Here is a 22,713-nt window from a genome sequence, read left to right as displayed (position 1 = left end):
TTTCATTTCTAACTTAAAAGTTTCACTGGACACAGCCAATGTTCTTAGGATTTGCCTCTCTCTCCCCCTCCTCGTGCCCGTCTTCCCCTCCTCTGCTCCTTTCCTCCTCTCCCTTCCTCTTTCTTCCTGTTGAGAACTCCATTTCCCTGGTTTACTTTCTGTTAGAAAGTATGAATCAATGGAATTTGCTACTACTTTCTTTTTTTTTTTTTTTTTTTTGAGACGGAGTTTCACTCTTGTTACCCAGGCTGGAGTGCAATGGCGTGATCTTGGCTCACCGCAACCTCCGCCTCCTGGGTTCAGGCAATTCTCCTGCCTCAGCCTCCTGAGTAGCTGGGATTACAGGCACATGCCACCGTGCCCAGCTAATTTTTTGTATTTTTAGTAGAGACGGGGGTTTCACCATGTTGACCAGGATGGTCTCGATCTCTTGACCTCGTGATCCACCCGCCTCGGCCTCCCAAAGTGCTGGGATTACAGGCTTGAGCCACAGTGCCCGGCCTACTACTTTCTTTAGAGGGTTGTCGTAGGATTTCTTAGCATCCCACCTACTTTTGCATCCAGAATAGCATCTAGCACACAGTAGGTGCTCAATAAATGACTATTATTCGTGCAGTAAAATTATAGTTTCTAGAATGTCAGCTCTACCACTAGTACTCACCACGTGGTATATGTTCAGTACATAACTGATTGTTTTAATGTGAAGTTGTAGTTACTAGAATGTAAGAAGAGATTTCCTCGGTTTTGTTTGATACTGTTTCCACAACACCCAAAGCAGTTCCTGACCCGTGGGAGGTGCTCTGTAAATATCTGTTGATTGAAGAAATGAGTATGTTTCCTCTTCTAAAACTTCAGCAGCGTGTGTGGAGATCTTAGCTCTTCCTAACGGTTGCAGTGGTCATGGGTTTTGTTGCTTCCAGTTTCTCCTTCCGTGTTTGTTGATGATCTTCTTATACCATTCTTTGTACTTCCGTTTTCTTAGTATCCCACCTACTTTTGCTTTTCTCCACACAATTTCTTAGGTGTTCCTGCTTTTTTCTCTGTCATGAGCTTGGGCTCTTCACCGTGGCGCATTTGGGTACTTCTTTCTCTTGTGTTGGACACAGTCATGTAAAAACTCAGTCCTAGGTTCAATCCTAGTTTCATCCATTCTCCCTGGTAAGAGTATTGAGCTGCAGAGCTGGGAAGGCCCTTAGAGCTCTTGGAGTCTCACTGCCCTCCTCCATCCCTCCTCTGTTGTTCCGGGAAGAAAGACTCTTTTGTTCTGTTGATTTCTTACTCGTGCTTCAAGACCCAGTTTAATATTACCTGCTCTGCCTCTTTTCTGATGCACACAGAGGATTGTTCTCACCTCTTGCTACCACTCTGACTTGTATATACCTTTATTACTTGACTTGGTATGCTCACAGAATTCAGTTCCATTTAACAAACATTTGAGGTTTTTTTCCTAGGAGACAGGCACAATAACTACAGTAAGATGCTTACAATCCAGTGGGGCAGGGGTGTCGTTTCCCCACTGCCAGGGGAAGACCTTGAATTGTGGACTAGAAGTCAGTGTGTTATATGTATGAAGGATATTGTACCATTCTTTGAATCTGTATACCGTAACTATACATGGCACTTACCCATCATTCCAGAGCAAGTACAGGGCTGAAACCCAGTCTTTTAATTCCCAGTTTTGTGCTCTGTCTTTGCAAAAATTAATGCAGTTGGAACGTGCCAGTAGTCGTAACCGCAGCTGTGGGAGAATGTACTAAGTTTCCTCTTGGTTTTAATCGTAAACTAAGATATACATGTACTTAATACCCTATTCAAAGAAATTCCCTTTGTAACCTCGTCCTAGAGACCCCTGTTTCCTTCTCCAGAGGCAGCCACTGTTGCTGGTTTTGTGTATATGCCTCTAGAGTTATTTTATGCATACACAAATACATACCTTCGTATAAATGTCAGTATGTGTTTTTATATAGATATGTGCTTTTTAAAAATTTAAATGTTAACATACTAGAAAGTCTTCTGTTTCTTTTTTCACTTTACAGTATATCTTGGAGATAATTTTAAATAGTACATAAGGAGCTGCCTCATTCATTTTTTAAAAAATAGCAGTATATATTCTATACCAGTTATTCACCCTGCTTATTTAACTAGACTCTTACTGGTGGATTTTTGAGAGGCGTCTGATGCTTTTGATCTTACAAACAGTGCTGCAGTGAAAAATCTCACGAACACGTCACTTCATGCATGTATAACTATTACCTGTAGGATACATTCCTAGAAGTGGAATGTGTAGATATTAGGTGTATACATTTTAAATCATGATAGATACGGCGTGAGACCCACTCAGCAAAGTGTTCCAGTGTCCAAGCTCATCAGCAAGGTGAGAGTGTTTGTTTCCCCATGCCCTCCACTACACACCATGTCAACCAACTATTCAAATCTTTCCCTCTTAGGGAAACAAAGATATCTCCTTATCGTTATTTATATTTCTCTTATGAGTGGTGTCACTCTGTTATTAGAAATAGCCACAAAAACAGAGTGATTTGGTCTTTGATTTTAAACTTTTAAAATCCACATTTTAAAATTTCTGCCTGTTCTACACGCGAGCTATATGACACTGGCAAGATACTTAAGTTTTCTTTGCCTCGGTTTTCTCTCTGTAAAATGAGAATATGTCCTTCCATAGACTCTAAGCCATTATTAAGTCTATTAATTGTAAGGTTAGCCGTTAATTTACGTAACACTAAGAAAAAATGTCCATTACAATGGTGTCTTAAATTGAGAAATTCTAAAATACAAAAGAATGTGCATCTTAGAATCACTGAAATTTGCTAATACTTGCCTTAGAGGGTTGTCTTAGGATTAAATGGAAAGCATCTACAATAGCATCTAGCACACAGTAAGTGCTCAATAAATGACTATTCTTGCAGTAAAATTATAGTTTCTAGAATGTCAGCTCCACCACTAGTACTCACCACACGGTATATGTTTAGTAAATAACTGGTTGTTTTAGTGTAAAGTTATAGGTATTAGAATGTAAGTAGAGATTTCGTCTGTTTTGTTCAATGTTGTTTTCCCAACACCCAAAGCAGTTCTTGACATGTGGGAGGTGCTCTGTCAACGTCTGTTGATTGAAGGAATTAATATATTTCCTCTTCTAAAACTTCAGCAGCCTGTGTGTACAGATCTTAATTCTTCCTGACTGTTGCCGTGGTCATGGGTTTTGGGGTTCTGTGGTCTTTACCTCTGCTGACCTGTCCCCCATACACACCAAAACCTCTAGACTTTATCACAAACCACCTGATTTTATTTTAAAAATAACTAAGCCCTGTGGAGCTCAGATTAAACATTCAAAAACCTTTATTAATAAAACTAAAAACTTTGAATTGAAAGAGTTCTTCAGAATATTGTTGATATAAAATTTGATCTGGCTAGGCACAGTGGCTCACGCCTGTAATCTCAGCACTTTGGGAGGCCGAGGCGGGTGGATCACCTGGTCAGGAGATCGAGACCAGCCTGACGAATATGGTGAAACCCCAACTCTACTAAAAATACAAAAAATTAGCTGGGTGCGGTGGCAGGCGCCTGTAATCCTAGCTACTTGGGAGACTGAGGCAGGGAGAGTCACCTGAACCCGGGAGGTGGAGGTTGCAGTGAGCTGAGATCATGCCATCTCACTCCAGCCTGGGCAACAGAGCAAGACTCTGTCTCAAAAAAAAAAAAAATTTGTCCAAACAAGAGTCAAAATGTGTTATATAATCTATATAGGCTCCTAAAAAGAATTTTGTGTAAAGATTTGTGTAAGTCCTACATTTTAGAATTTGCGTTTTTAAAATACATCACACTGTCTGTACAAATAATGTGGTCTTGGACTATTGTTATTCAGTGTATATTTCCACTACAGAAAGTGTAAAGAAAGAAAACCTTTCTTTTGAAGTACCATGTTTCGTTTTGTTTTTTAATGGAACATGAGGCCATAGGAGTTTTTTTCTTTTCCTCAGCTATAAGAGTGTGAGCTTTAAGACAGCCTTGATTACTTCATTGCCTCTATATCCTTTATGCTTTTCCCTTTGAATTTCAGGCTTTTCTCACATTAGACTACGTGGCTTTGGAAACTTCGCTTTTGTTAGTCTGGCTATAGCTATCTGAGTATTTCCATGTTGCATAGGCCCCTCCGTTTTCAACCTTTGAGAGTGTAGGGTATAATACTCCTTTGTTACTGTATTTTATTTATGTTTTTATTTAGAGACAGGATCACACACCGTTGCCCAGGCTGGGGTACAGAGGCACAGTCATATAAGCTCACTGCAGCCTCGAACTCCTGGGTTCAGCAATTCCCCCACATCAGCCTCCTGAGTAGCTAGGATACAGGCACACACTACCATGCCCAGTTAATTTTTTTTTTTTGGTAGGGGGAGGATCTTACTATGTTGTCCAGGCTGGTCTCAAACTACTGGCCTTAAGTGATCCTCCACGTTGGCCCTTCAAAATACTGGGATTGCAAGAATAAGCCACCTCTACCAGTCAGATTTGGTTACTTTAAAAAGAGGAGATAGGAAATACATTCACTGTGTTTTGATGAATATTTGTGTATATGTGCGTGTGTGGAGATGTGCATGCTGTGTGAAATATGAACTCTGGCTGATATCAGGACTAGCTGGGATGACTTAATTCTCTACCAACAGCCCAGGTTTTCTAGTATTATTTTTCCCACCTTACAAGTGTCCTTAAAACTCTGAACAGTGGCTGGGCATGGTGGCTTATACCTGTAATCCCAACCCTTTGAGAGGCTGAGGCAGGTGGGTCACTTGAGGCAAGGAGTTGGAGGCCAGCGTGGCCAACACAGTGAAACCCTGTCTCTACAAAAAAAAAAAACAGAAAAAAATAGCCAGGTGTGGTGGTGCCCCCCTGCAGTCCCAGCTACTCAGGAGGCTACGATGGAAGGATCACTTGAGCCCAGAAGGTGGAGGTTACAGTGAGCCAAGAACGCAACACTACACCCCCGCCTGGGCGACACAGAGAAACTCCATCTCAAAACAAGACAAAAAGCAGAAAAACTCTGAAGGGCTCTGAGTGTACTCTGAATTAAGTGTGGATATTGCTATCCTAAATTTAGTTCCTAGGGCTTACTTAAGTCAGAGTCTTGTTGGAAACTCGACCTGTCTTTTTACAGTGGAGCCTGGCCCTGCTCCGGGGCCCTGTGTCCAGGAACTGAAACTCTTGCTGTTGCATGAACATCTCTACGTAGGTGAAGTTCACTCCCACGTGTTGCTGAAGTCCACTTTTATCACAGACCTGTTTTTGATGTGTTTATATGACTTAACAGTCACCGGCCTTTCACTTACGTGAAGAAGATAAAGTCCAAACCTGAAAGTCGGCTCTGAAACACTGAGGCAAACCTTTTATCTCCTACTGAAATACTGTCACAGTCTGCACTAAGGCTTAGGACAACAGGTTTAAACTGCCACCCGGCTATCGCCAGATTATTGCCCCAAAGGTCAGCAGCTGCTAACACTTCACATCCATTAGGGATACCTTTCTAGGACTGATTAGTGCTTCGCCTTTCTCTTTCTGTGCTTGGTAGCTTTAAACATTCACTACTTCTCACTTCAGTTGTAACATGCACGTGTTCTCATTTTAAACAAAGCCAAATGGTTTTTAAATCCATGGATAAAAATTCATTTTCAAATCAAGTATTCATAAAAACTTTGAATATGTAATAGATATATACTGAAGACTTCACTCAAGGATTGCAAAATACTTATCTAAATACTCTTGTGTAATACTCGTGTGTGTGTGTGTGTGTGTGTGTGTGTGTGTGTGTGTGTGTGAATTCCCAGGGAACAGGTTGATAATGGGATAGTGCTTGCTAACATACATCTCTCAGGGTTTCCTCTAGCCTCTCTGGCTTCCTTCTTCACATTTCTTTTCATTTGTGGCTCTGATGTTGCTGCCGCCCATTCACAATAGAGTTCTGTTCCTTGGTAGGCCATGGATGCTCAGATGCATCCCAGACATACATGCCACAGACTTGTGGCATTTTCTTGTGAATGGTACCCCAGTCTTACTATATCCGGGACTGAATTCATCACTGAATTTATTGCCTTGATGAATATTACATGTCTCCAGCTGCTGAGCCGAAACCAGAATGTCATCCTAGACTCCTCCTTTACCCACTACTTGTGATTGCTCTCATTCTCCCAGATCTGCTTCTGTCATTTACCTAGATTTGAGCTCATTGTCTTTGTGGCCATTGCCGCAATGAGGCCTAATCTAGGTAGATGTCAGGTCCGCATTGTGGCGGTTTTCTCCTGGATTTCCTCATTTCTCCCAAAGTGATTTCCTCTTTCCATTCTCACTGACTTCTCCCAAATCCAATCCATTCTCCCACTGCCTTGATGGAGATACTTATAAAATGCCATCCAGACTGTTGATGCCCTGTGTAAAATTCTTTTGTAATCCTCTGTCATTTACAGGATACAGCCCCAGCATGATACGGAAGGCCCTTTGTGGCGAATTGCTCCTTACCTTTTACCTCATATTCCATGATGTCCCCAATATGCTACACTCTCTCTGTTCTCAGTGTCTGTGCATCAGCTGTTTTTTATTTCTAGAAGCCACTGTTACTTCATCTCTTTCATCTTTCCCAATGTGATATAGTTTGGCTGTGTCCCCATTCAAAATCTCATCTTGAATTGTAATCCATATAACCCCCACGTGTCAAGGGAGAGGCCAGGTGGAGGTGATTGAATCATGAACATGGTTTGCCCCATGCTGTTCTCATGATAGTGAGTTCTCTTGAGATCTGATGGTTTTGTAAATGTTTGGTAGTTCCTCCTGCATTCATTCTCCTTTCTACCGCCATGTGCAGAAGGTGTCTGGCTTCGCCTTCATCTTCTGCCATGATTGTAAGTTTCCTGAGGCCTCCCCAGCTATGCAGAACTGTGAGTCAATTATACCTCTTTTTTTTATAAATTACCCGTCTCAGGCAGTTCTTTATAGGAGCGTGAGAACGGACTGGTACACCATCAGAAAGCAGAGCTGGTGCTTCCTTCTGGGAGCTCTCCTTGTCTTCTCTGGGGAGTTAGCTGTCCCTTTCACATGCCCCCACAATCTCCGTGTTTCCCCGACCTCATTGTTTGTCTCCCTGATGACTGAAGCTTTTGAGGTCAGGGCTGGTGTTAACTAAAGTCTATATGCAGCCTTGCAGGACTAGTGCAGTCACTGACACATAATAGATGTTCAATCAAAGTTCGTTTAAAGAAAGAGCTTGATGTTTTTCAAGGTCAGAGTGTCTCTCATACAGATACTCTAGAATATGTTTCTTGGATGAATCTTTTGTATTCCCTGCACACGTAGCAAATTAAAGAGCATGTGTGGACAGCTGTGTTTCCACAGTATTTCCATCTTTCATATTTAAAATCAATCTTTCTGTTCCCAATTATGTGAAAGTAAGGGGAATGATTTAATGGCAGTCTGTTCTTTTCTCTGTAGTTACATAAAGAGGGTAAAGCCCCTTATAATGGAGCGATGCCCTCTCCATTCCAGAGATTCTCAAACTTGATGGACATTAAAATCAGCTGGGGTACTTTAAGATAGACTGTGCTTGGGTCCTACACATCTACACAGTATGTGTGTTGTGTTACTCCCAAACGTTCTGGAGAATAAGTTATGCTAATTGGCTTTATTATCATCACCCATTCCCATCTCAGTGGCGCCCTGAACCTTGATCCTTTTACGCATCTGCAGTCCGCTTATTTTCCTGCTTCTGCCTCTTCTGTGAACTTCACCGCTCAGGCCTCGGTCCTCTGCTTGTGCTGCATCTCCTGCCCCTCATGATTCAGTTATGAGTCGTATTGCTCAAATCGCCAACATGAGCTTGACATTTTGAATTTCTAGTTTTACCTATATTGTGCCTAATCTGATAACGTAACACCTCCCTAAGGATGTTAAGTAGCTTATTAGATGTTTTCTTTAGGGCTATGTTATGAATAACCCAACTCATGCTGGTTTAAACAAAGAGATCATTTATATTTATAATTTATTGGCTTCCTTAATTGAACTGTCAAGGTAGTTTTTACATTAAGCAAGGCTTCGTTCAGGACTCAAGCAGTGTCACCAGCAGCCCTTACTTGGCAGTTTTTGATATATGATTATTTTCAGGCTCATCTCCTTAGAGGTAGCAAAGGCTGCCCCAGATCTTCATTCTCTTCATACTTTCAAATACAAAGAAGAGAGATGGAGTCTGTCCTGGAGAAGCCAAGCAAAGTTTCATCAAACCTGCTCGATTTGGGTTATGTACACTTCTCAGAATTGGGCCAGGGTATTAACAAGTTGATTGATTTAAGACAATCAAGATTTTTACCCCAGGAGCTGAGGGTGCAGTTAACCCAAGCATTGAGTGGGATGTGAAGGATGAAGCCCTGGTGAATTCCCCTAGGAGCAAAGACTGAATGTAGGAAGGAAAAATAAAACATATTCACAATAATGCTAGTTGTCATGATACTACCTGTCAAAAAGTGTTCCATCGGCAGTAATATATATTTAATTCAAAATGTCTTATGTAGAAGAATCGTTCGATTGAACCATGTTGGACCATATTGAATTTCTAGTTAAGTGAATGCCAGAAAAAGATGTAATATGTTTTATTTTTATAAACAGTATAAGAAGGCCAGGCACAATGCCTCATGCCTGTAATCCCAGTACTTTGGGAGGTGGAGGTGGGCAGATCATTTGAGATCAGGAGTTTGAAACCAGTCTAGGCAACATGTTGACACCCTGACTCTACTAAAAATATAAAAATTAGCTGGGCATGGTGGTAGGTGCTGGTATTCCCAGCTACTTGGGAGGCTGAGGCAGAAGAATCACTTGGACCCAGAAGGCAGAGGTTATAGTGAGCCTAGATTGCACCACTGAACTCCAGCCTGGACAACAGAGTGAGACTCCATCTCTGATGGAGAAAGAGAAAGAAAAGGAAAGAAGGAAGGAAGGGAGGGAGGGAGGGAGGGAGGGAGGGAGAAATTGCTTATGTCATTGAATTTATGAGTTTAAGCTTTTTTGCAAGTATTAAAACTTTACTGAATATTAGAATGGTACAGTAGAGTCTGAAGACTGACTTCAAATTGATGCTTTGCCATTGAACTACCTGGATGACCCTGAATACGTTACTTCTCCTCTTTGATCACTGGTTTTGTTTTCCGCTAGATGCAGGTGTAAGTAATACATCTCAAGGAGTTTTTGTGAGTATCAAATGAGATCATATGTGTTACAGCATAAGCAAATGGTCCCTGACTTACAGTGGTCCCACTTAGAAGTTTTCTTTTGGACTTACGATTGTGGGAAGGCAATACATGTTCAGTAGAAACTGTACTTGGAGTATTCATATGAATTCTGTTTTTATTTTCAGTACAGAATTCATTACATGACGTGAGCTGTTTAACACTTCCGTATAGGTTTTGTGTTAGATGGTTTTACCCGGTTGGGCTAAGGAAAGTGTTCTGAGTATGTTTAAGGTCGGGTAGGCTAGGCTATGGTGTTCGGCAGGTTAGGTATGTTAAATGCATTTTCACCTTCTGAATGGGTTTGTCAGGATGTTATCCCTTCATAAGTTGAGAAGTATCTGTAATGAAAAGTCGGTTAATCGTTACTTTTCATTTTACTACCTCATCCAGTTGACTTTACCCGGCCAAAGATAGTGTCATTATAATTAAAATGTAATTCTATTTTGCCAGCACACTGCCTTTATTACTTAAAACCTCTTTTGTTTTCGTGTTTTATTTTGGCTGAAGAAGCCTCAGAGTGGCCTATATTAAAAATATATAACAAGGTATTTTAGGATAAAATAAAAAGTGATGTGCTGTTCACTCACAAAATCTGAGTCACCGCCACAATTAAGAATAAAAGCTTGGGCTTCTGGGAAGCAAAGACAAAAAGACAAACACAGCTAAATGCACAGTTCTCATTGTGTAAGAGCAGAAAGTATATCATTCAAGAGGAATGACAGCCTTTGCTTAGGGCAGGTCTCTACATAGAGTATATCCTATCAATCTTTCTGTTAAGGGGTGTTGAACAGCATAATGGACCATTGTACCATAAAATTGACAGTAAGATTTGGAACTATTTTGGACAGTTTTCAACAGAGGTGCAGTCTATCCTGGGTTTGAATATGCCGTTCACTCACTGTGCACCACGGGTAATTTATTTAACTCCTCTGAGGCTTAGTTTTCTTGTCTCTAAAATGGGAATTAAAGAAACAATACCTCCCCTAAGGGATTATTATAAGATTAAACAAGAGAATGTGTGTGGAAGAGATTGGCATAGCGCTCTGAATGCAGTAAGTACTTAATAAACGTTAGTGGTTAAATAATAGTTAGAAATTCTATCTATAGATATTTATTACTATAACTAGGTATCTGAAAAAAATATTAGCAGTGAGGTAATTTTATTGTGATTAAAGAAAGCATGTGATTGAATACTGAAAAATATCACCAGAGTCCTTCAACTACATAAAAAACAATCTCACCAGCTGGAAGTCTAAAGGAGAAAAATGAAAACATTGTTCTGGTTCTCTCTATGAGCTAATTTAAATTTTCTGTTGTTTTTTAAAACAAGTCCATTTTGAACTAGAACTGAAAGTCTCCAACTTACTGTAAGTGGGAAAAAAAAGCCCATGGTAAGAAGGCTCCAGAAGCTAACTGGCATACGTGAACCCAGGGTATGCCTCATTATTCACAATTTCCTGATGGTGTCTGCACCTCAGAATTCTGCCTAGATGTGTTTAGGCTCAGTAGCATATTGTGGGCAAGTTGATGTGTTCCAGCCGTCGACCTATATAAACACTGTTGTCTTATAGGAGACTATACATTGTGACTCTAGCTTACCAAAAAAAAAAAAAAAAAAAGGAAAAATGGAGTAATTGTACTAACTCTACATATAATACAAAAATAAGATCACCTAGAATATTTCACATACTAATACATTGATGGTAGATAGCTTTATAAGTTTGTCCCTGAAATAATCAAAGTAATAGGATATTTGGAATTATTAAATGTTAGCACTGAAAGGAGTCTGGAATTGATAAGGGTCAGCTTAATACAGTCCCTTTGTTTTGCTTTCTTTTTAATTTAGGTGTGGAAACGAAGGCCCACATGCATGTGGCTAGTTAATAATAAAATGAAACCTTCAAATCATATTTGCCGACTCTTAGTGCTGTATGTCTTTCCCCTCACCACGCAGTGTTTTTGTTTGCATTTTTTTATCATAATTTATTTTTGTTTCTAGCTATTGTTGATTTTTATATTTGCATTCCACAGGACAATAACACCCTTTATTTCCAAGTATTCTGTGATTCAAAACTCTAGTACACTGTACCTTTTAGCAAATCAGACCTAACTTTTTTTTTGAGATGTAGTTTTGCTCTTGTTGCCCAGATTGGAGTGCAGTGGCACAATCTCGGCTCACTGCAACCTCTGCCTCCTGGGTTCAAGCCATCCTCCTGCCTCAGCCTCCCCAGTAGCTGAGATTACAGGCACCAGCCAGCACACCCAGCTAATTTTTGTATTTTTAGTAGAAACGGGATTTCACCATGTTGGCCAAGCTGGTCTTGAACTCCTGACGTCAGGTGGTCCACCCGCCTCGGCCTCCCAAAGTGCTGGGATTACAGGAGTGAGCCACAGCACCTGGCGTGGACCTAGCATTTTCATAAACGGCTGATTTGCTCAACTAAATGTGAACTTCTAGGTTACCTGGCTTTGATTGGAGATCCCCATACAGATGGCAGGGGAAGCTATAGTACAGTATCACTCAGCTGCTCATCTGGAGTTCTGTAAACCTAAGTGAGTTGGTATAAAAGACAGCTTCTGTGGCTTGATGTTTGTTTGAGACAGTCTCACTCTCGCCCAGGCTGGAGTTCAGTGGCACAATCTCAGTTCACTGCAACCTCTGCCTCCTGGGTTCCAGTGATTCTTTTCTCAAAGCGTCCTGAGTAGCTGGGATTATAGGCGCCCACCACCACAATGAGCTAATTTTTGTATATTTAGTAGAGATGGGGGTTTCACCATGTTGGTCAGACTGGTCTCCAACTCCTGACCTAGTGACCCACCTGCCTCGGTTTCCCAAAGTGCTGGGATTACAGGCGTGAGCCAGTGCGCCTGGCCAGCTTGACATTTTTACTTGCCTCCTGGTGGAAAGCAACAGTAGACAAGGTCCCAGAGAACTACCACCACCTGGTGCCAAGGCAGACCTCTCCACAGCCGTCACCCAGAGAACACAGTGGCTAAGGTTGGGGCAGCAAGGTGGTGTGAAGAAGGTATGGCAGAAATCGCCAGTATCAGAAATAAAAGCCCCTGACAGCTAGTGGTGAATTTGGCATTCCTCTCTCCTCAGCAGTGCTGTTAAGTCTTCTGATCCCCTGGTTCCTTCTGCACCAGCTCCCAGAATGGGATTAAAAGGGGAGTATTCCCAAAAGCTACTTCCAGGGCAGGGTGTACGATATACCAAAGTTCAAAAAACAGTTACAAAACAGTAGGTTCAGTTTAAGTGGCAATATTAGGTTTATATCTGCGCTTCTGAATTGTCTACCTGTTATGTAGTATAATTTCCATAACAAGGCCTAAAAGGAGTAAGTGATACTTTTTTTCGAAAAGGCTGTGCCAGAGAAAATTGGGATGACAGCATTGTTCAAACTCCGGTTGGCTCTGATAGTTACAGCGGTAGATGTAGATATAGATGTAAACATATTTTTTAACCCTGTCTTCTGGTGTAAATATAAACACTGAATTTCAGAAATCCCAGTTGATGATAGGTACCGCGTTTTAGGGCGTTTGTCTCAGTTACGTCTAGTTCTGAAAAGATACGTAGTTCTGTATCAGTTCACTTTCAGTTTTCTTGTTAGGCCATTTTGGTGATCATCGCCTGCATACTGTAATGACAACACTTTTACATCATGTGTCTTCGTTACTTTGGTGTGGTCTCTTGCTACATATGTCACAAAAAAGTCACCATAAACAAGTCAAAAGCAATTTGATGCCAACTACCCAATATGCAAGTTTTGGTAGCAGTAAAACAGAGATCGGTTTCATGAGAGGGGCTCACTGAGAAGACAGCTGGCATTTGACATGCCTAACACTGGAAAAAACCGTAAAGCTAGATGGCTACTCTAAAATTACCATTGATTAGTTCAGAGCATTCAGTTAATTATGTTAAGTTTTCATTGATTTGAACTCGTTTCAGGGGAGACCTCTGCATTAGTGAAATGTTTTTATTTTAAAACTATTTTTAAAGGAATACAGTTTATTTCTTTCAAGTAATCACACAAATTTAGTATTCCAAAGAGAGCACTTTGTGATTCTTTAAATGAATAGATAAGAAATATTTTCTAAGGCATCAGTAAGACTTCAAAATGAAAACATTATTGTTTAACCATAGACAAAAAATACCGTAACCTATCTGGTAATTAAAGCAATACAAATTTAAAGTTCAATGAAGTGTTGTTTTCACCTGTGAAATTACTAAAAAATTTTTGAATTTAGAATACTGAGAGCTGGATAAGCATATAAATTTTAGAAAGAGGCGAATAGTTTATATCATTTAGCTCAGCAAATCAGCTCCTGGAAATCTATTTTGAGGAACTAATGTTAAAGATAGAAAGCTCTCTTTGCACAAAAATGTTCACTGCATTATTATAAGTAATAGAGTAAAAAACTTAAATATCCATCATTAAGGAAGTAAATTATATAAGTAAATCATAGTATACATGTGCAGTAGATTAATACCCAGCTGATAAATGTGATTTATGCAGAATTTATAACAGTGTGGAAAACACTCATTAGGAAGAAAAAATAGTAATAACAATTTTATGTAAGTCAGGAACTCAGCCCTGTTTTAGAACTACATATTAATGAAGATAGAAGGAGATACTGAAATTTAAAAAATCTCTTAAGCTCAGCCATTTTACTTAAGGTCTTATTTATGCTAATATGCGGTCATTCCTTTTTTTTTATTATTATTGCATGTACAAAAGTAAAAGTAAGTTGTTCCCTTTCCAAATTATCTCACATGCCAAGATATGAAGGTTATAACAACATTTTTACCTTAAAGCAGAAATATCTTTAGATACCACATTTAAGTTTTCCAAATATTTTCCCTTCATCATCCTTTTATATTTGTGTTTTTCAACGTATTATTTATGTATCTTGTGATTTCGCGGCATCACTCTTCTGGAAGAAATGGTATTTCGTGGTATTTTCTCCTTGCTCACACATCTGTCTACCCCCATAACTCCACAAAACTAGAATTCTGAGATGGTATTTAGAGGCTGTTAGGAAGTAGAACGTATATATTTGTTTTAATTTTTTTCCAGAGGTTCTGCAGCACATGGGGATTATTTAACAGTTTCTAAGCACACACGATCCATTTACAAAGACAAAGCACCTTGTGTTTCTATAGTTATTTTTATGTAAAGCTATTAAAGGAACAGGAAACATCTTTCGGCAGCCTTTCTCCCTACAACTGCCCCAAAAATAGTCATTAGTATTAAACATAACAGAGACTAAAATTGTTTCCAATAGATGCTTGGAGAAAGGCTGCAGGGTAACACTGAAGCATTTGGGGTTATTTATAATAAAGCTTGTGCAAAAGAAACAAGATGCCAATTCACGTGTCAGGCAGACAGTGGCAGCTGCTTTGTTACTATGTGGCACTGTCCCATCCTAAATCAAATGGGAAATGGATACTGTTTGACAGATACTGTCATCAGTTACAAACATTATTAAAATCATTAAAAAGCTGCTTTTTTAATTTAATCTTAGGAACACGCTGTTGGTTTGTTCAAGCTTTCCCAACCCTGGTGCTCAGGACTCCAGGATGAATATTCCTATACCAGATTTTTGATCCAGCCAAGCCTGAGCTACAATTTTTTTTTTTTAATCCCAGTGGGACAGTGTAGCTATGTTCTTGGCGTTTTCTGCCTATTACCAGTTAGGGTCTGTGAACAGAATCTCCATTTGTGAGAACCTCATTGTGGATAGCACGCAGTGGTCTTTTCATTTTGATTGATGGTTCTGGTTCTGCACCATCTGGCTTCTGATAGGCTGCATTAATCATATCCTGAACTAAGAAAGTGTAGACATGTCTGCTTAATATGTACCCATACATAATGTAACATTAGTTATTCATTCAGCTTGCAAAACAGTCATAATGTATGCAAGGTCTTTATATAGTAAAACATAAATATTAATATGTGACCCATTAATGCTGTTTTTACTTGTACTAACCTCCCACTAGTGCATTTCTTTATGAAGATTGAAATTAAGAGAAAGAAGGCCACATGCACAATTCCATGAACACGTATAGTTTTGCTGATGTCTCCTATGAATCTGGAGTGATGTATGTGTGAAACACTTATTTGCCCGTATTTACTTTATATCTCTAATTGCCTCTTGAAATGCAGGTTAAATGCAAGATGCAACACAGATTAATTTTTTCTCATGTGAACTCCTTGCATCAAATGTAGGTCATCCATTTGCCGGGGTCATGGGGGCGGATGTGGCCGTGCTCTTTTGTGCTGCCTCTGGCTGGGCCCACTCTGTCCCCTGCTGTGTGATAATGTCAAGAAAAAAAGAGGGGCCAGCAGAGGCCAGATAGGAATTCAGAAGTCAAAGTTTGCTCCGGATTTAGGACTATCATACTTACCAGCAGCTCAAATTCGGTTTTAGAAATTTGCTAGGGCCTTTTCCATTTAAGAGAGATTTAGTGTGTGCTAATCATAATCCTTTCACTACCTAGGGGATTTAAACCCTCCTGGGAAGTTACCTTGTACCGAATTGCTAGAGCATATTTCTTGAGATAGCAAATTAAAACCATAACTTCATAAAACACATTTTATGTTTTATTAATTATGTTTTGTCATAACAACACTGTATTCCCATGTGGTTACCTCTTCTTGTATGTGCCCCCAAATCAAAGTATGTATTTTAATGAATTATGCTATTGCAGAATACGTGAAGATGAATGCTTGTGTGCTGCGGAATACAAAACACAATCCACACTGTAGCAGTAATCAATCATCGAGTAATGCATGGGAAACATGGCGGACAATCACAGTTGTTATTAAGAAATAAGTAAACTGCAACCTCCGCTTGACACGTCATTGCAGTGAGGTTTAATTAGTCACATAAGCTCTATGAGCAATACCAACAGAAACGCTATAAAATGTAATGCAGGGATTCAAACTGACGTCTTAAGAGTTTCAAATATTAAGATAACACCATGTAGAAAGGTGGAAAAAATAATTTCAGAAACAAAATTAGTACTTTCATGTCCAGCTCCTCCTTTCTTATTTTAAAATTACTTTTGTCTGATTCTTCCAATAGTTTAGAACCCATTATTGCTTAATTTATTCTATTAAGTGATTTTTAAAAATAAGCCCACTGTCAAGAACGCGGCATTGACAAACCAAGCTAGAGAGTAAGGAATCCTGTATAAATAGTCTGTGACCATGGGCACACTGATGTAGCTCTAGGAATTTGTGAAGTGCTGATTTTCCTCAGAGAAGGCAGAGTTTGTGTCTTGACTTTGCCTCCAAACTAGCTGAATGATCTTAAAAATAGGTTCAAACTGACTGGCCTATTTCCAGATTAACCGTCATTTAAAGATAAAATAGTCTGAGTGAGCTTTTTATCTTAAAAAAAATGTTTATTAACCTCAAGCCTGGTTTCTTACCTTAAAATTGAAGATCGTCCCTGCCCTTAGTTTTAGTTGTATGTAAGGGTCACATGAGATAATTTGTGTGTGTTATAAACTTCTAAGTACTATAAAAATATATGTGCTGTCATTTTTATTGATTAAACTTTCCTGGATTTCATCTGCTACATTCATGAGAGTATGTGCGATGATACATTCTCCTCCCATGTCACAGTAAATTTTAAGAACCAGTAAAATGATGAATACATGTGTTTCCTGATGCCTGAATTTCTGTTCTTGTGTAAGTTCCCTCTAGAGTTTACAGGAGAGGTTAAAAACTACTTTTCCCCTGGAAAGGACCATGTGCTAGTTCACTGCATAATTACAACATAATATAATTTTCTTCTTCCAGCAATGTATAAACTATTGGACTGTGCCTCTTTAAAATTAAGGGCATTCATCCTGAAGCTGGGACAGGAATGAAAAGGAAGGTATTTTAAACCAAACCATTTCTTTAGCTCAGGAAGGCAGTGCCAGAAAGACAGCTTTCAAGAGGCCAGTGCTCCGCTTCTCCATTGGAGAACCGGTGCCATCCAGGAGGGGGCATGAACAGATGGGTGAGTTAGAGAACCTGACAGCTTTCCTCTCCCTCCACAAGTCATCAGTAGACTTTGATTGGAAATGCAGTACACTCCCAGAACGCCAAATAAACCTCTTTCAAGTATATAAATACCAAAACAAAAGTGACTTTTTTTATTTGTAACATTTTAATGAATTTTAATGTTTTTGTCGTACTTGAATGTTTGAGTGTTTACACTGGAATTGTCTCCTTTTAATCTTACCAGCTTGTCCGAAGGATAACGAGACATATGTGTGGTTCTCCAATTCAGGGAAATCACTATAGGCCACGCTTTGTGTTTACTTAGACTTTAAGTGAAGTTAGGTGTCCTCTGTATACTTCTACCTGGTGTCATGGCACTGATTCATATGTGTGTAAACAATGTGCTTATAATAGGACTCAACAGTCTTTATATGTAGGTTTTTAAAACTCATATTCGTTTGTTGTCTTTATGCACAAGACATTGAACATACAAACGATAAGATTCTGTGTGGTCTGATGTCTTGACACACTGCAGGCTGTTGGGGAGGATGGAGATGAACACCTAATTTTAATTCTAGGATTCCTAGGTAATGCCATCACCGCCCTATTATTAATCACTGTGTTAGTAGTAGGAGTGTTAATAGCGAAGCATAAATGTGTTTTAAAGGAATCTTGTTATTAAAGTTTAATGGAAGGTCATTCGAAACTTTGAAAGCACAAAGGATTCAGTGCTAGCTTCATGCCTGAAAATGGTGGTGGGGACCATGACTTATTAATTATTTCATCAAATAAATCTATTGCTCTTTCCCCTAAGAACTAAAGCTGTCTGATTTTTTTTTTTCCAAGACCAGCATTTAGGGGTTTCTCTAAACTGTTGTGGCATTTGTGGCAACCTCACCAAGAACATGATGGTTCCAAGGTACCTTTTCGAGTTTCACATCTGCCTTAGATTATAACCAAGTGGATACCCATCCAAATCGCTGTCCAGGGCTTTTTCCTTCCTAGCACTGAACTCCTGTGTTATTTCTTTGACTCCTTCTCCAATCAAAAAGATAACACGGAGGAATTACTTCCTAGCTGTCGCTCCTATACTGCAATAAATTATTGCCCTCTGCTCTTCCCAAAGGCCCCCAAGGTTACTGACAGCCCTGACCAGTGTCTACCATTGCCATCCCCCCACCCCCACCCCTCACTAAAGTGTCCCACCCCATACCCTAGAATACAGATTAGACTCAAAGCAGGAACTACTGGGAGGAGAAGGGGGTTGGGACAGTCATGCATTATGCAGCCTTTGTCAGTGTTAATGTGAACAAAAGGTCACCAAGACTCATCAGATTTATAATGGAGAAAGAACATCATTCTCTGCCTTTAAAAATTCCTTATTTTATAGTTCACCTAGTATGCTGCAATTATTTAATTTTGAGTTAAAGATATTGTTCGTGGCATAAAAACCTATTTATTTTTAATCATAGTTGATTAACCTGCATATTACTAGTTATGAGTTATTTCAGTTATTTGCAGTTTATACTTGACTGTCACTGCCAAATGCAGGTTTATCATATAAAGAACTATTTTCCTTAATTTATTTTCTTTTTCATAGCCTGTTACGTTTTTTTAAAGGAGTTAAGGTGTGAAAAAAAACCCTTAAACAATAGGCTAAAGTCATCCTCTAAATATGTGAGATACTTATCTTTTCAGAGACCCTGTATAATTTAGGGACATTTTAGGAAATAAAACACACGTAGAATGTGATTTTTTTTTTCTTATTTAAAGTAATCACTTTATTAGGTTTCTAACCAAATGTTACAGGAAGTAGGAAGATGCTTGTCAGAATCAAATAACTTGTAAGCCATGGTGTCCATATGTTTCCAGGAGTGGAAGCTATTCAGCTTTACCTTCCACAAGCATCATTGTTTATAAACATTTCTAAAACTGCTCTCTGTGTAGCACACACATATGCCTGGTCTCAGAGACAGTTTCCCCTTGTCCCTTTTAGCCTCCTTTCAGTTGTATTCTTGCTGTTTTATTCATTTTTCCCCCTTTTCCCTTTCACGTGAACAAAGTAACTCACTTTCATATGTATTGCTAGAGTTGTGTTTTTGTTTCAAATGGCGACTGCATCCCTCCACCCCCAAAATATCTGGGTAAATAGTTTATGGCCATCTGTATTCTGTCATGCAAAAGAAGATGGTTCTTCCAAATAAATTCAGCGACTCAGCCATAGTAACCAACATTGCATGCGTGCGTGCATGTGTGTTTTGGGGGGAACTATCATTTTATAATTTCATCCACAGACAACCGTAACCCAGAGCTTTTTGAATGCCTATCCTTTAACAGACATAATTTTATTTCTAATGATTTTGTAATCCAAATGTGCTGAAACATCTAGGCAGCATGCTGCGTATCAGAAAGAGTAAGTGCTTTGCAGCCAAGTGAACCTGGCTTGGAAAATGCTTTCTCTCATTGACTAGCTGTGAAACTTTGGGCACACTTCCTAATCTATCTGACCCTCACATTTGTCATCTGTGAAACAGGGAAAATAGTATCTACTCTGTGAGAAATAAAACTCTGAAAACAACTGATTCATAGTCAGTACTCATAAAGCCCCTTGCCTATTTCCTTTCCCTTTCTTCTAAATAATTTCTTGAATAATGTGTTCAGTAGTCTAGACACTTGGAAATACTGAATTATTAAATATTTTCATGTTTCATTTCTCATGTCTTTCAATGGCAGTTGAAAAAATATATTACCGTAAGATACAAGCATAGATTAGCTCAGTCAAGCCCATCTGTATACATGAGGTCAAAGTCAGGTCCCACCCCAGAAAACATGGTGAAGTCAAGTTTGCCTCCTCCAGCAGCCAGCTTCTCCTTTTCCCCTCTGTATGCCCTTCTCTCTGCTTATGGACTCAGCGACCCCGCGCTGTCTGCAGTCATCCACAGGCAAGCCTGCTTTCAACAAGAGAATGTGAGAAGCACATCCATTACAAGATATACATTATTGAAAAGGGTCAATAGGAGATACTCCCTGGCTATTTTCATTTTAACAAAAGAGACGGATTTAAGTAAATTATTAACTACTAATTGTTGATTCTTATGTGTTAGTGAACCTTTCTGTTTTCCAGCAGACGTTCTGGAACTTGTCAATTACGGTGTCCCTGAAAATTATTTTTAATTGGCTCTTTTGCCTTTAAGTGGCTCCTTTGGATGACTTCTGACCCTCTAAAGAGATCCACAAATCACTGGAAACTGCTCCTTTCTGGCAGAAGCCCATTTCATTTGTGAGCAAGTCAACCAGTAAAATGCACAATGTCGTCAAGGAAGGGAATTGGAACATAACAGAGGATGTTACTTACAGCAGAACTACTAGCTGTGGTTATTCCTGGTCATCAACGTGTCCCAAGAAAGACTTCAAGAGCAGGAAAAGACAGAGAAAAATAACTTCTACCTTTAGTGCAAAATTAGTTTTACTGTGCCTTTCTTTTCTTTCCTTTTATTTTTTCCCGTGAAACGGGGTCCAGCTCTGTCACCCAGGCTGGAGTCTAGTAGTGTGAACATGGCTCAGTGCAGCCTCCACCTCCCAGGTTCAAACAGTCTTCCCACCTCAATGTCTCGAGTAGCTAGGACCACAGGCATTCACCACCATGTAGCTAATTTTTAATTTTTCGTAGAGATGAGGTCTCACTGTGTTGCACAGGCTGGTCTCAAACTCCTGGGCTCAAGTGATCCTCCTGCCTCAGCCTCCCAAGTGCTGGGATTACAAATGTAAGCTACTACTCCCAGCCTACTTGCCTTTCTTTAAAATCTTTACTTTTAGAAAATATCTGAAAGCAAGTAAAAACCTCATTAATTGTGAAGATAATGTATTACAAGCAAGAATATCTTGTTTCCCCTCAGGTAAATTACAAGGGTATTTTCTTCACAACCCTTAATAAGGCAAAGACTGCAGGTACGCACAGATAATTGTTGATAATCTCAGCGTTATGCTGACTTTTTGTTTCTTTGTTGTACTCTTCTGATAGAGGATTTGGGTACATACGGAAGATCAAGGAGAAGAAATATAGAGGAATTCGTTTAATTGCCAAATGTTTCTGTGGGACGTATGAATAATACACTGTCAAACACTAGATTATTTACTGCTTTGTGTGCTTGTTTAATTATGTCTTAGCGACTAGATTGTTCATTTCTCAAGGGTAAGGACTGTGTCTTACGTCTTCCAACACCCTTAAAGGAACCTAGGCTGGTAGTTGACATTGAATAGATCCTAAGTAAATTCTTGCTGACTGGAATTATGTTTCTGGCAAACGCCTTGCAGATTACTTGTACTGAGACCAAACAGAAATGCTAGAGGAGCTGGGCATGGTTTCCTCTGGACACACCTGGGATGTGGCTCATGGCCTCCCCACCCCCCCCCACCCCCCCCCGGGCATACCTTTAGAATAAAACTTTAAATTCGGTCAAACTGGTATCACTGCATGTTTCTAAGAGGCTTGTTCACTTTCTGACCAAATCATCCATCTTCTCCCCGGGGTTCTCGGTTGGGGTTGGTGCCACTCTGTTAAGGGTGTACATGGAAATAGGGAGGGATTGGTTGTTGCTGGTGGTGCTACTGGCCTGACAACGGCCAGGCGCGGGAGGTGCTAAACATCCTCAGTGCGGCACAGACAGTCTGCCACAGCAAAGCACTGTCGTGCTCACAGCACCACCAGTGCTCAGCATTAAAAAACTCTGGATTCCTTAAAACCTTGTCCTGCTTCGTATATGAGTCCATTTTCAGGCTGCTGATAAAGACATACCCAAGACTGGGAAGAAAAATCAGTTTAATTGGACTTACAGTTCCACATGGCTGGGAGGCCTCAGAATCATGGCAGAAGGTGAAAGACACTTCTGACTTGGCAGCAGCAAGAGCAAATGAGGGGAGAAGCAAAAGCGGAAACCCCTGGTAAACCCATCAGATCTCGTGAGACTTACTATCACGAGAATAGCATGGGAAAGACCGGCCCCCAGGATTCAGTTACCTCCCCCTGGGTCCCTCCCACAGCACGGGGGAATTCTGGGAGTTACAATTCAAGTTGAGATTTGAATGGGGACACAGCCAAACCATATCACTACACGAGGCTTATATTTTCACCACTCCCCCCTTGCACGCTATATTTAATCCTTACTGAGCTCCTTCGTTCTGGATCATGCCAAGCTCTGTCTACTTCTGCATCTTTGCAGATTTTATTTCTTAGGCTCCTGACCTACTTTCTCTGCTAGCGAATGTTTTTTAATCCTTCAGGACTCAGCCCAGGCACCTCCACAAAGCCTTTGCTTCTTACAAACCCAGCCTGGAATAAGTGGCATCTTTATGTGCTTCCCTCTGCCATGACATTTGTCCCAGTGCATTGTGGTTGTTTACTTTCTTATCCTCCCACTAGACCAAAAGCTACTTAAGAA

General features: G+C 39.9%; 1 protein-coding gene and 1 long non-coding RNA gene across 15 annotated transcripts in view; one reads left to right on the top strand and one right to left on the bottom strand.

Moving 5' to 3' along the window:
- The window catches only part of CDKAL1 (CDKAL1 threonylcarbamoyladenosine tRNA methylthiotransferase), a 736,106-nt gene that overhangs the window by 620,162 nt on the left and 93,231 nt on the right, over nt 1–22,713 (top strand). The window lies entirely within an intron of this gene.
- LOC103792234 (uncharacterized) lies at nt 19,316–22,192 on the bottom strand. Of its 2 annotated transcripts, XR_008480439.2 has the most exons (4): nt 22,109–22,192; nt 21,707–21,829; nt 20,631–20,683; nt 19,316–20,223 (listed from the first exon to the last, which is right to left on the bottom strand). It is a non-coding gene; the product is annotated as an uncharacterized LOC103792234 (long non-coding RNA). The 2 variants fall into 2 exon arrangements; XR_008480440.2 differs by lacking the exon at nt 20,631–20,683.

This window comes from Callithrix jacchus, chromosome 4, assembly GCF_049354715.1.
Source record: "Callithrix jacchus isolate 240 chromosome 4, calJac240_pri, whole genome shotgun sequence".
Classification (NCBI taxonomy): Eukaryota; Metazoa; Chordata; class Mammalia; order Primates; family Cebidae; genus Callithrix; species Callithrix jacchus.
The sequence above is the reverse complement of the archived record's forward strand: the minus strand, read 5'-3'. Positions and strand labels throughout refer to the sequence as shown.